Genomic DNA, 12,374 nt, shown 5'->3' on the forward strand with positions numbered 1-12,374 from the left:
ATGAAAAAATGGGCAGAATACCTAAATAAACATTTCTCCAAAGAAGACATACAGATGGCCAAGAAACACATGAAAAAACATTAAACATCACTGATTATTAGAGAAATGCAAATCAAAACAATAAGGTATCACCTCGCACTGGTCAGAATGGCCGTCATTACAAAATCTACAAACAATAAATGCTGGAGAGGGTGTGGAGAAAAGGGAACCTGTTAATATAGCCACTATGGAGAACAGTATGGAGGTTCCTTAAAAAACTAAGAATAGAACTACCATGCGACCCAGCAATCCCACTACTGGGTATATAGTTAAAGAAAACCATAATTCAAAAAGACACAGGCACTCCAATGATCATTGCAGCACTATTTACAATATCCAGGATATGGAAACAACCTAAATGTCCATCAACAGAGGAATGGACAAAGAAGATGTAGTACATATATACAATGGAATATTACACAGTCATAAAAAAGAATGAAATTGTGTCATTTGTAGAGACATAGAACTAGAGACTGTCATACAGAGTGAAGTAAGTCAGAAAGAGAAAACAAAATATTGTATATTAACTCATATATATGGAATCTGAAAAAATTGGTATAGATGTCTTATTTACAAAGCAGAAGTAGAGACACAGAGAACAAACATATGTATAACAAGAAGGAAGGGGGGTGGAATGAATTGGGAGATTGGTATTGACATATAAACACTATTGATACTATGTATAAAATCGATAACTAATGAGAACCTACTGTATAGCACAGAGAACTCTACTTAATGCTCTGTGGTGACCTAAACAGGAAGGAAATACAAAAAAGAGGGGATAAATATATGCTTATAGCTGAGTCACTTTGCTGTACAGTAGAAACTAACACAACATTGTAAAGCAGCTATACTCCAATAAATTAAAAAAAAACAATACAAGAACAAAATGAGAACTTAACAAAGAAATAGAAAACAAAGCAAGAGAATCATACAGAAATTTTGGAGCTTAAGAATAACATGATTGAACTGAAAATTTTAATAGAGAGCTCAACAGCAGACTTGACCAAGCAGAAGAAAGATTTAGTGATCTGTAAGGCAGATCCATTGTAGTTTTTCAATCAGAGGAACAAAAAAAGAAAAGAATGGAAAGGAATAAAGAAAGCCTACAGCACTTATGGGAAATCATTTTATATATATATATATATATATATATGTAGGCAGCATTGGAGTGCCAGAAGGAGAAGAGAGGGAGAAAGAGATAGAATGCATATTTAAAGAAATAATGGCTGAGAATTTCCCAAAAGTCAGGAAAGATTTGTACATCCAAGTTCATGAAGCTAATAGTTCACTCCAAAATTTCAATCCAAAATAATCTTTTCCAAGACACATTATAAGAAATCTGCTTAAAATCATAATAAAAAGATAATTTTAAAAGCAGCAGTAGAAAAAAAATACTCTCATACAATGGGACCCCCACAAGACTATCAACAGATTTCTCAGCTGAGATTTTACAGGCCAGGAGTGAATGGGATATAAGTCTTGAAAAAAAGAAACCTCCAACCAAGTATACTTTTCTCAGCAAAGTTGTCCTGTAGAAATGACGGTGAGTTAAAATTTTCCCAGACAAAACCTGAGGGAGTTCATCACCACTACTTCTGCTTCACAAGAAATGCTGAAAGAAGTTCTTTAGGCTGAAACAAAAGGTTTCTAATTAGTAACATGAAAACATAAGCAAATATATAAGACACTGGTAAAGGTAAACATATTGTAACATTTAGAAATGAAAGAAGAGATATTACAACTGATCATGCTTTATGATATTATAATGTGTTATTGAATTCAGTTTACTAGTATTTGGGGGAGGGGGATTTTTGCATCTATATTCATCAGGGATATTGGCCTGTAATGTTCTTTTATGTCATGCTCTTATGGCCTTGGTTTGAGAATAATGCTGGCCTCATAAAGTTAGGTTGGAAATGTTTCATCCTTTTTAATATTTTGGAAGAGTTTGTGAAGGATTGGTGTAAATTTTCCTTAATTTTTGGTATAATACACACATGAAGCCAACTAATCCTGGACTTCTCTTTGGTGGGAGGTTTATTATTACTGCTTCAAACTCCTTACTCATTATTGAACATTTCAGATTTCTATTTCTTCATAATTCAATCTTGATAGGTTGTATGTTTCTAGGAAGTTATTCTTTTCTTCTAAGTTATCCATTTTTGGGGCATATAACTGATGATAGTAGTCTTAATGATTCCTGTTTGGTCTTGGGCTGAATCAATGTTTCACAACCTCCTTCATGGGTCCCAAAGCTCCCATAAAGGCACTTTTGTCCATGGATGGCTGCAAAATTTTTGTTATTGTCAGAGGATATGAGTAGGGAACTTACTATGTTGCCATCTTGCTCAAAATTATATTATTTTGCACAACCTGAGGATCTAATAATATGAGCTTAAACTATTATACCTCTGAAGTATGGAATGCAATGTAGTCATTTAAAAATATTCTGTATTGTAGAAAATGATGTGATGTTATGTGAATTAAATAGGTTCCAAAATTAAATGTACAGGGAGACTTCTGATTTCTGGTCTGGCATGTAAAGAGCTTAGAATTTGTCACTATCATCATCACAATAAGCAAAAACGTGAACTGAAAATCAACACCTTTTCTTATATCCATCAGAGAATTGAGGTTGGAGGGTGAACAACTGCTAGGAAAACTGGAGAGACGGATGCTGAGAATCACAGCTTACCAGTAGCAGAAGTCTTCCCCTAGAGCCAGTAGAAGTTGGAACATTAAACTCTAACGGATGAATTGCTAGAGGCTCAGGGAGTACAAGCTTAAGATTTAAAAACTTGGTGTGACTAGTCTTAGTGCAGCCCCCAAAACTTTGGAAGTTTTATCTCTAGGAGCCCCAACAAGTTGATGCAGGGGACACAGGTTCGTGCCCGGGTCCGGGAAGATCCCACATGCTGTGGAGCGGCTGGGCTCGTGAGCCATGGCTGCTGAGCCTACGTGTCTGGAGCCTGTGCTCCACAACGGGAGAGGCCACAACAATGAGAGGCCTGCCTACCGCAAAAAATAAAAATAAAAATAAAATAATTATGATAAATATGCTAAGAACTCTAATAGAAAATGGACAATGTGGGAGAACACATGGGTAATGTAAGAAGACAGATGCAAATAATAAGAAAAAAAATGATATGTTATAAATCAAAAACACTGTAAAAAGAAGTGAAGAATGTTTTCAATGGGCTCATCAGTGGAGTAGACATGGCCAAGGAAAGAATCAGTGAGCTTGAAGATGTGCCCATAGAAACTTCCAAAACTGAAATGAAAAGAAATGATCTAACAGATATAAAATAGCCATTTATTTCAAAATAATAATAGCAACCATGTATTTGGTGATTATAATTTATGGATAAAAAAATGAATAACAAAAATATTATAATAGATGGGAGGGAGGAATTGGGAATAATCTGTTACAAGGTACTTACACTACCTATGAAGAGGTATAGTGTTATTTGAAAGTTGACCTAGATTAGTTGTAAGTGTATAAAGCAAACTCTAGGGCATCCACTTAGAAGTTATTAAAATAAGCTTATTTGAAGTGCTAAGTAAGAAGATAAAAATGAAATCATCGAAAATGCTCAATTAGGGCTTACCTGGTAGCGCAGTTGTTGAGAGTCCGCCTGCCGATGCAGGGGACACGGGTTTGTGCCCCGGTCTGGGAAGATCCCACATGCCGTGGAGTGGCTAGGCCCGTGGGCCATGGCTGCTGAGCCTGTGCATCCGGAGCCTGTGCTCCACAACGGGAGAGGCCACAACAGTGAGAGGCCCGCGTACCGCAAAAAAAAAAAAAAAAAAAAAAAAAAAAAAAGTTCAATTAAAGCAAAAGAAACCGGAACACAAAATGAGTGTCAAATAACAAGGGAAATGGATTGAACACATTTAAAAATGTAGTAGATTAAACCAACTATATTAATAATTACTTTAAATGTGAATGGTCTAAATATGCCAATTAAAAGACAAATTGTTAAAGTGAATATCATGACACAACTATATTTTGTATTAAAAAGTATGTACAATATGATTCCAATTATTATCATTATTTTTTTGCTGTATGCGGGCCTCTCACTGTTGTGGCCTTTCGTGTTGCAGAGCACAGGCTCCGGATGCGCAGGCTCAGCGGCCATGGCTCACGGGCCCAGCCGCTGCGCGGCATGTGGGATCCTCCTGGACCGGGGCACGAACCTGTGTCCCCTGCATCGGCAGATGGACTCTCAACCACTGCGCCACCAGGGAAGCCCTGATTCCAATTTTTTAAAAGCTTTACATACCTTTCCCTACTTTATCTTGATAATAAATGGAAGCAAGATGAAAAGATCAAAAGTTATTGGTGATTGTATATCAGTGGTAAAATTCTAGGCTAAAATTTTTAATTTTCCTTTTACATGTTTTGGAAATTACTTATAATGAGATATTATTTCCCTAATGAGAAAAAATAAATTTTATGAAAGTAACAATGCAATTGGGAATGTTTGTGCATTTTATAAATTTGTGTCTAACTTTTATGGACAAAGTTACCTATGAATGTCAGGACTCAAGTCGAATAATAAAACATGGCTGGCCCTAGTTCTAGATTTTCTTAGCAGAAAGCTTATTAATACCTAGTTTAAGTTTTAAAAATAAACATGTAGCTTTGTGTCCACCTAGAGAGGTGGGATAGGGAAGGTGGGAGGAAGATGCAAGAGGGAGGAGATATGGGGATGTATGTATATGTATAGCTGATTCACTTCGTTTTACAGCAGAAACTAACACACCATTGTAAAGCAATTATACTCCAATAAAGATGTTAAAATAAATAAATACCTATAATAACATTCCATAATCATTGTAGCACCGTTAGGAAATGAGAAAAAGAAAAAATTAACTCTATATATAATACCCTTTCCAACCTTAGAGTGTAGCACTTACAGATTTACAGATGTCTGTCTGTGTGTATGTGCATGTGTGTGTGTTTCTGTGTGACTATGACACCCATAGATTCTATTTTCTCTTGATACAAAAAATCTACTGTGAGCAATATTGCATATTTATTTTCATATAGTTATGGCAAGGATTTAATAGAAAAATTATGAAAGAGAATTACTAAGTCAGAGTGTATGCACATTTATAAAGCTTTAAAAACATATTGATAAATTATCCTCCAAAATGTTAACAATAAACATGATCTACTACAATGTTTGAATGATTTTTTTCACACATCTTCATTAACCCTAGAGATAATTATTATTTCATTTTGTTAATATTATATGTAAAAGAGGATTTCTCATTTCAATTTGCATTTTATTATAAGTGATGTTGGGCATGTTTCACATTTGAATATTCTAATAATTTGATGAATCTGTCCATTTTTTATTTAACTTTTCTTATTTATCATCAATAACTTTATATATTAAAGTTATAAACCCCTTCTCAGTATGTTTTGCAAATATATTACCTGTTATTTTTCTTTAACTTTTGTTTTATATTATGTTTAATATACAAGTATAGTTTATTGCCAAGAGTCAAATCCATAAGTCTTCTCCTTTATGGTTTCTGCCTCAAGAGTTATGCTTAGAGAGCCCTGCTTCACAACACAATATAGATATTAATCTGTATTAGTTTAATTACTTTTATGGTTTCTTTAAAAAATGAGACTTTTAAAGTTAGCAGTCATTACACTTGCAAATTTTATGTAGGCACATTTAAATACATCTCATAATGAAGCAAATGACTATGATTCTTAAAGAGAATGTTGACTAGTATAATTTTTTAAATATTCTACAACTACAAGCATAATATTCTGCATAGATACAGATATACATGTATATCTGTATATATGTAGGCAAATCAACTTTTTTTTTCCTCTCCTTTATAAGCATCTATATTGTCAGTATAAGGATATGTGCACATACATGTTAATGACATGTTGATGCTTTAGCTGTAATTTTTCACTTGTCATCATGGTTATATCCTAAAACATTCTATCGTGACTGTTTTTCAAAACATTGCTGGATTTACACATTCGGCATGGCATCAATCCACTTACATACATTTGAGGACTGTTAATTTAAAATCATAGTAACACTTTTATATGTATTGTTATATTCCATACAGTCAAAATAGACCATGTAATTGGAAAGTGTACTCTTGTTAGCTGCCGTACATCTTCTATACCAATTGTCAACTAAAATTTCCTGTAGTAACTATTTTAGATAAATTGTAGATCCAATAAGCCTGTCCTGATGATGCTGCTGCTGATGACTTTTAGCAATTTAGTTAGAGAAAACTAATATTAAATAGATGCTTGTGGCTTTTAATCTGTACATAACTGGAGCATTTTAATTTTCAAACTGGGATCACTTAGTACTGGATAAAAGTAATATGCTTTGTCTTCAGCTTTTCACTGGAGATTGTTATCCTGCAAAGAAACTGCTCTTTTTTAGAAAAATAAATCTAAATTCATTCAACAGCAATCCATTGCTGCAACTTGTCATTAGGTATTGTGAGACAGGCCATGTTACAAATGAATATTTTAAACATTAAATTGCATAATAAGTAATTCTGTGAAGATGGCTATTGGAGTTATGCTTTTATGGCATGAAAGTTGCTGCAGTGCCTTAGGGTCTCTACAGATGATCTCTCTGGACTACAGTCACAGATATACAGTTTACTCTTTTCTGTATTAGTCCCTGGGGCCTCCCTCAGATATAGGGTACATTCACCATGAAAGAAAATCCCACTGAAAAACAAATACTATTATGGAGCTCTTTGACATCCTTGAAATGGAAATATTATTCATCATGTAGGGATGTTTTCTGGCAGCCTGATTCACATGGGAGTTACACAAAGGTAACATTTGTGTTCTTATTAATTAATTTGAATGTCATATTTAGGAACCAGTGGTTGCTCACTGATAATCCTAATTTGCTCATATTGAATGTGTGAAAAACTCAGCAAAACAAAATATTAGTTACAAACCATTTAATTAGGTAAGGCTGAGAAATTTGTGCTTTATATCCTGGCCTGTCAATCTTTATCAGTAGCAAGCTAATAAGACCTTTATAGACTTCTCCTATAAATCCTAATAATTCTCTAAATGTCATTTGCCAGTAGTTTGATGTTTAAAATTCTTCTTAGAAGGGTAAATTAGAAGTCAATGACATACCACCCAGCTAATATCAGTGTAGTTTAGAGAAATGTAAAGCAAGGTTTGAGGGAAAATACTAAAATTAAAGTTGTGGGAAGTTAAAGAAAATGCAGGCAGTTGGCTCTTGAAGTTCTTTATGAAATGCCTACCATTAAACTTTATTTTTAATCCTTAGGTTATACCAGTGAAAATTCACTGGGAGTTTAGTCATAAGAGAAAACAGTACTTCTCCTTCAATCAGCACTGTGAGAATTGATAAACTTATACCCAGAGGCTTCATGCTAACAGTTCACGGAAGGTTAATGATACAGATGGGCCTGAACTGACATTCTAGGTGTGTTGAAAAGTTTGCTGCACTGTGACAGAACATCAGATGTCATTCCATCAACATTTTCTTTTACTATTTGAGCATAACAGGAACATTGACAACTTGGAATTCAGAAAAGATGGTTTATAATCTCTATTTATTTTACTGTGGAATTCTAAGAGCTAGTCTTAACAAGAAAAGATAAACAAAGCCTTCCATTGGGCATCTTGTGCTATGGTATTAAAAGAAATGTTAAAAATGAAAAAAAAATCTTGGCCTAAGTCAGAAATCTTTTAAAAACTCCAGCATCCCCTAAGACAGGAATGACTGGTAACATTTGATAATCTCCTCTCCTCAATATTTTCCTTTAAATATAACTCCATTTCCTTGGAGTATGAAGGAAAATTTCTTCCTTTCAATCCCTCCATTTACATCCTTTGTTTCTTAATTTTGGCTGCAACTGAGAACTGTGACTTTAGGAGGTAAATGAATAACTATTTTTCTGAGTTCTAGAAAAATCTGTTTTGAGCAGAAGGATCCACAATTGGAGTTTATTGTGGATTTTTAGCACTCAATAACAGCTTCAACTGGAAAGCACATCATGGTGGTTAAAACATTCAATCATGGGCTTCCCTGGTGGAGCAGTGGTTGAGAGTCTGCTTGCTAACTCAGGGGACATGGGTTCGAGCCCTGGTCTGGGAGGATCCCACATGCTGCAGAGCAACTAGGTCTGTGAGCCACAACTACTGAGCCTGCGTGTCTGGAGCCTGTGCTCCGCAACAGGAGAGGCCGCGATAGTGAGAGGCCCATACACTGTGATGAAGAGTGGCCCCCACTTGCTACAACTGGAGAAAGCCCTCGCACAGAAATGAAGACCCAACGCAGCCCAAAAATAAAATAAATAAATAAAACATTCAATCATTTCTTCACAGGTAATACAACACACATTAAAAGAATGAGTACTGTGTGCCAGGTGCTGTGCTAATTGCTCAATAAAAGCATTATCTCATTCATTCAGCATACTTTTATTGAGTGTTCTGAGAGCTGTTGTAGATATTGGGATAATTATAGAGTACAGATGATCTCTAGTCTAGTGAGGAGATGAATACAATACAAATAATCAGTATACTGTCACCCGCTAGTAACGGCATTAAAAGCTACCATTATGTTAAGTGTTAGGCACTGTTCAAATTATTTAAATAATTTTAAGCCTCATACCAATCCTGTGAAGTGCGTACTGTTACCTACATTTCAGACAAATTAAAACTCAGAATAATTAAATATTTTGTCTAATGTCACAGAGATAGCTTCAGGTCTCAAACTTATTTGTCTGGTTCCAAAGCCTGTGTACATTAACAGGGAAAAGTGTAAAGGGTTATGAAGTCAATAAAAAATGGGTTTTGTGAAGAATTTACAGAGAGGAAAATAATTGTGCTGAGTTTCAAAGGTTGAGGTAGGAGCTCACCAGATGGAGAAGAGATACTGGCAAGGCTAAATTTTGTATTGAAAATTGACAACACACATAATAAAGTTGAATGTAAAAATGCATGCTAATAATTGTATTTTTCATAGAGTGATATTAAATAGCAACTAAAAAACACCATGTCAGGATTAGAGAGAGGCTGTGGTAGAAAGGAAAACCCTTTATATGTACATTTAATGGCACTTCTTCCCTGCTTTTTGAACAAGGTCATACATTTTCATTTTTCATTGGACCTCACAAATTATGTAGCTGGCCTTAGGTGCTAATCATTTTAGGCAGAAAGAACATGAGATACAAGGAAATGGAGGCATTAAATCTTTCATCTTGCTTAGGTTGTGGGTGAATGTTTGGTATGTGAGGGAATGTAGTAGGAATTAGGGTGGAAAAAGTAAGACTGCCTTGTATGTCATCCCCAATTAAGGAGAAGGCATTGAAAGCTTATGACTAATAATAACATGACCCAAATAAAATCCTGGAAAGATCTCTCTAGTAGGTGGGTTTATGATGAAATGAGTGAGAAAGACTAGAATCTGAAAGACCAGATAGGCTCTGAAATTCTCTGGGTAGGAGAAAATAGGGGTTTGAACTAATACAGTGGCAATTTGGAAGAAAATTATTTTGAAAGATATTTCTAAGACAGAACTGACCAGATTTGCTGGTTGATTCAATGTTGGTAATAAAGAAAAGGAAGGATTCAAGAATGTCTCTGAGGTTTCTAACTTGAGAGATGCAGGGATGGTTACACCTTAACTAAGAAAAGGATTATACCAAAAGGAGCATGTGTGTGTAATGTGCAAATGGAGAAGTACAGCAGACACTTGGAAATATGAGTCCAGAAATGTTTGTGTTCCAGTAAGACTATATGTTGTGACTTCGGCAAAAATTTTGAATTATCTGTCTCTGATTTCTGGCCATTCATCTTCTTCACAAGTAGTTTCTAATTCCAAAATAAGAGAATCAGCCTGAGAAGCTAAAACCATAGCATGTATTCCTTTAGGATATGATCTAAAGTTTTATTCTTACTAACATTAAATCAGCTTGAGTATACATCCCTGAGACCCATGTCATTCATGCCATACTTAGAGAAAAGTTCTGAAAAGCATCAGGGATGTATAATGACGGGATATATGGAAATAAAGGAACTAATATTTCCTTAGAAACATATTGAATAGTTAACATTAAATGAAATGATTTATGAAAAGACAACTTGTCAAATGCCTACACAAATATCTGTTATGGTTTTAGTCATGTAAGATAAAACTTGTCACCCTCACCATTGAGGATAGAGAGTAAAACATATTTTCTCTTCTCACAGTTGCAAATATCATAAGAAATAAGGAAGGGTGATTTAATCTGGGAAGATGTTTGAGCCTTGAAGCACTGGAAGCTTTTAGGAGCTTCAGAAACCCTCAAGCCCTATGGACTATGGAGTGAGTATCTTGTATTTGGGGCTATCTCTAATTTTGGGGAAATAGTGGATCACAGAGAAGGGAAAATCAAGGGATAAAGAGAGGTGAGGACACTTTAGGCTTATTTTTTCTTAGCGTATGAAGATACTAAAAAAGGAAGGATTTTAGGGAACAGAGGTAGAGTTTTTCTGGAAATAAATTGTATCTTTTCTCTGATCACCTAGTTAATGGTGCTTGTCCTTCAGGTTGCAAGTCAGATGTCATTTTCTCTGCGAAGTCTTCCTTGACCTCCAGGTCTTAGTTAAATGTTCCCCCTGTGTGCTCCCCCAGAAACATTTATTCCCACCCAATATCACACAAAACAGTTCAATTATTTGTAAGGACTGTGAGGTTCCTGCAGACAGGGTCCATTGCTACCTTATCCATCACCACATCCCAACATACAGCATAGAGCTCCATAAGTATTTGTATGAAAGACTGAATAGATGCATGGAAGAAATGAGTGAATATATGGTCTATTTTGGAGGAAACTGAGTCTTTGCATAAATGGGCATATTAAACATTTAGAGACCCACACCAGGAGATTCTGAATGTGACAGGAGATTTCAACCAGCCAAAAGGTAGGTAGGGGAGAATGGACATTGTTAGAACCAGTCACAGAGACAGTAAAAGTTATAGTTGCCTGCTGGACATAGAAGGAAGAGTCAAGCAAACTGAAATGCTGGCTTCCATGTATGTTAACCCATAAGAAAAAATAATTACGATCCTGAATCATAAAGAAAATATAAATTAGGCCTTAGAACATGTGGAAGTGAGACATATATGGTATATATGTGATTGCTTTTTCCTCTATTAGTCCTCCCGCCAATATTTTAATGTTTAAAATAATGATTTTAGTAAATCAAAACAGTAGAGTTTGGCATAAAAAGAGCCACATATATCAATGGAACAGAATAGAGAGCACATAAATAAATACACACTTATATGGTCAATTAATATATAACAAAGGTGATAGGAATATACAATGAGGAAAGGATAGGTTTTTTAATAAAGGGTGTTGGGAAAATTAGACAACCACATACAAAGAATGAAACTGGACCACTGTCTTACACCATACACAAGACTCAACTCAAAATGGATTAAAGACTTGACCGTAAGACTTTAAACCATAAGATTCCTAGAAGAAAACATATGATGAAAGCTCCTTGACGTTTGTCTTGGTAATGATTTTTTGGATTTGACACCAACAGCAAAAATAAAAAAGGTGAGACTACATCAAGCTAAAAAGCTTCTTTATAGCAAAGGAAACCATCAAAAAATGAAAAGCAACCTATGGAAAGGGAGAAAATATTTGCAAATCACATATCTGATAAGGGATTAATATCCAAAATACATAAAGAACTCATATAACTAAGCAAAAAAACAACAAAAAAACAAACTATTTGATTAAAAAATGGTCAGAGGAACTGAATAGACAGTTTTCCAAAGAAGATATCCTCATGGCTAACAGGTACATGAAAAGATGCTCAGCATCACTAATCATCAGAGAAATGCAAAACAAAACCACAATGAGATATCTACCTCATACCTGTTAGGACATCTATTATCAAAAAGATAAGAAATAGTACAGTGGAGAAAGGACAGCCTCTTCAAGAAGTGGTGCTGGGAAAACTGGACAGGTACATGTAAAAGTATTAGATTAGATCACTCCCTAGCACCATACACAAAAATGAGCTCAAAATGGATTAAAGACCTAAATGTAAGGCCAGAAACTATCAAACTCTTAGAGGAAAACATAGGCAGAACACTCTATGACATAAATCACAGCAAGATCCTTTCTGACCCACCTCGTAGAGAAATGGAAATAAAAAGAAAAATAAACAAATGGGACCTAATGAAACTTCAAAGCTTTTGCACAGCAAAGGAAACCATAAACAAGACCAAAAGGCAACCCTCAGAATGGGAGAAAATATTTGCAAATGAAGCAACTGGCAA

Source organism: Tursiops truncatus, chromosome X, assembly GCF_011762595.2.
Source record: "Tursiops truncatus isolate mTurTru1 chromosome X, mTurTru1.mat.Y, whole genome shotgun sequence".
NCBI classification, from domain to species: Eukaryota; Metazoa; Chordata; class Mammalia; order Artiodactyla; family Delphinidae; genus Tursiops; species Tursiops truncatus.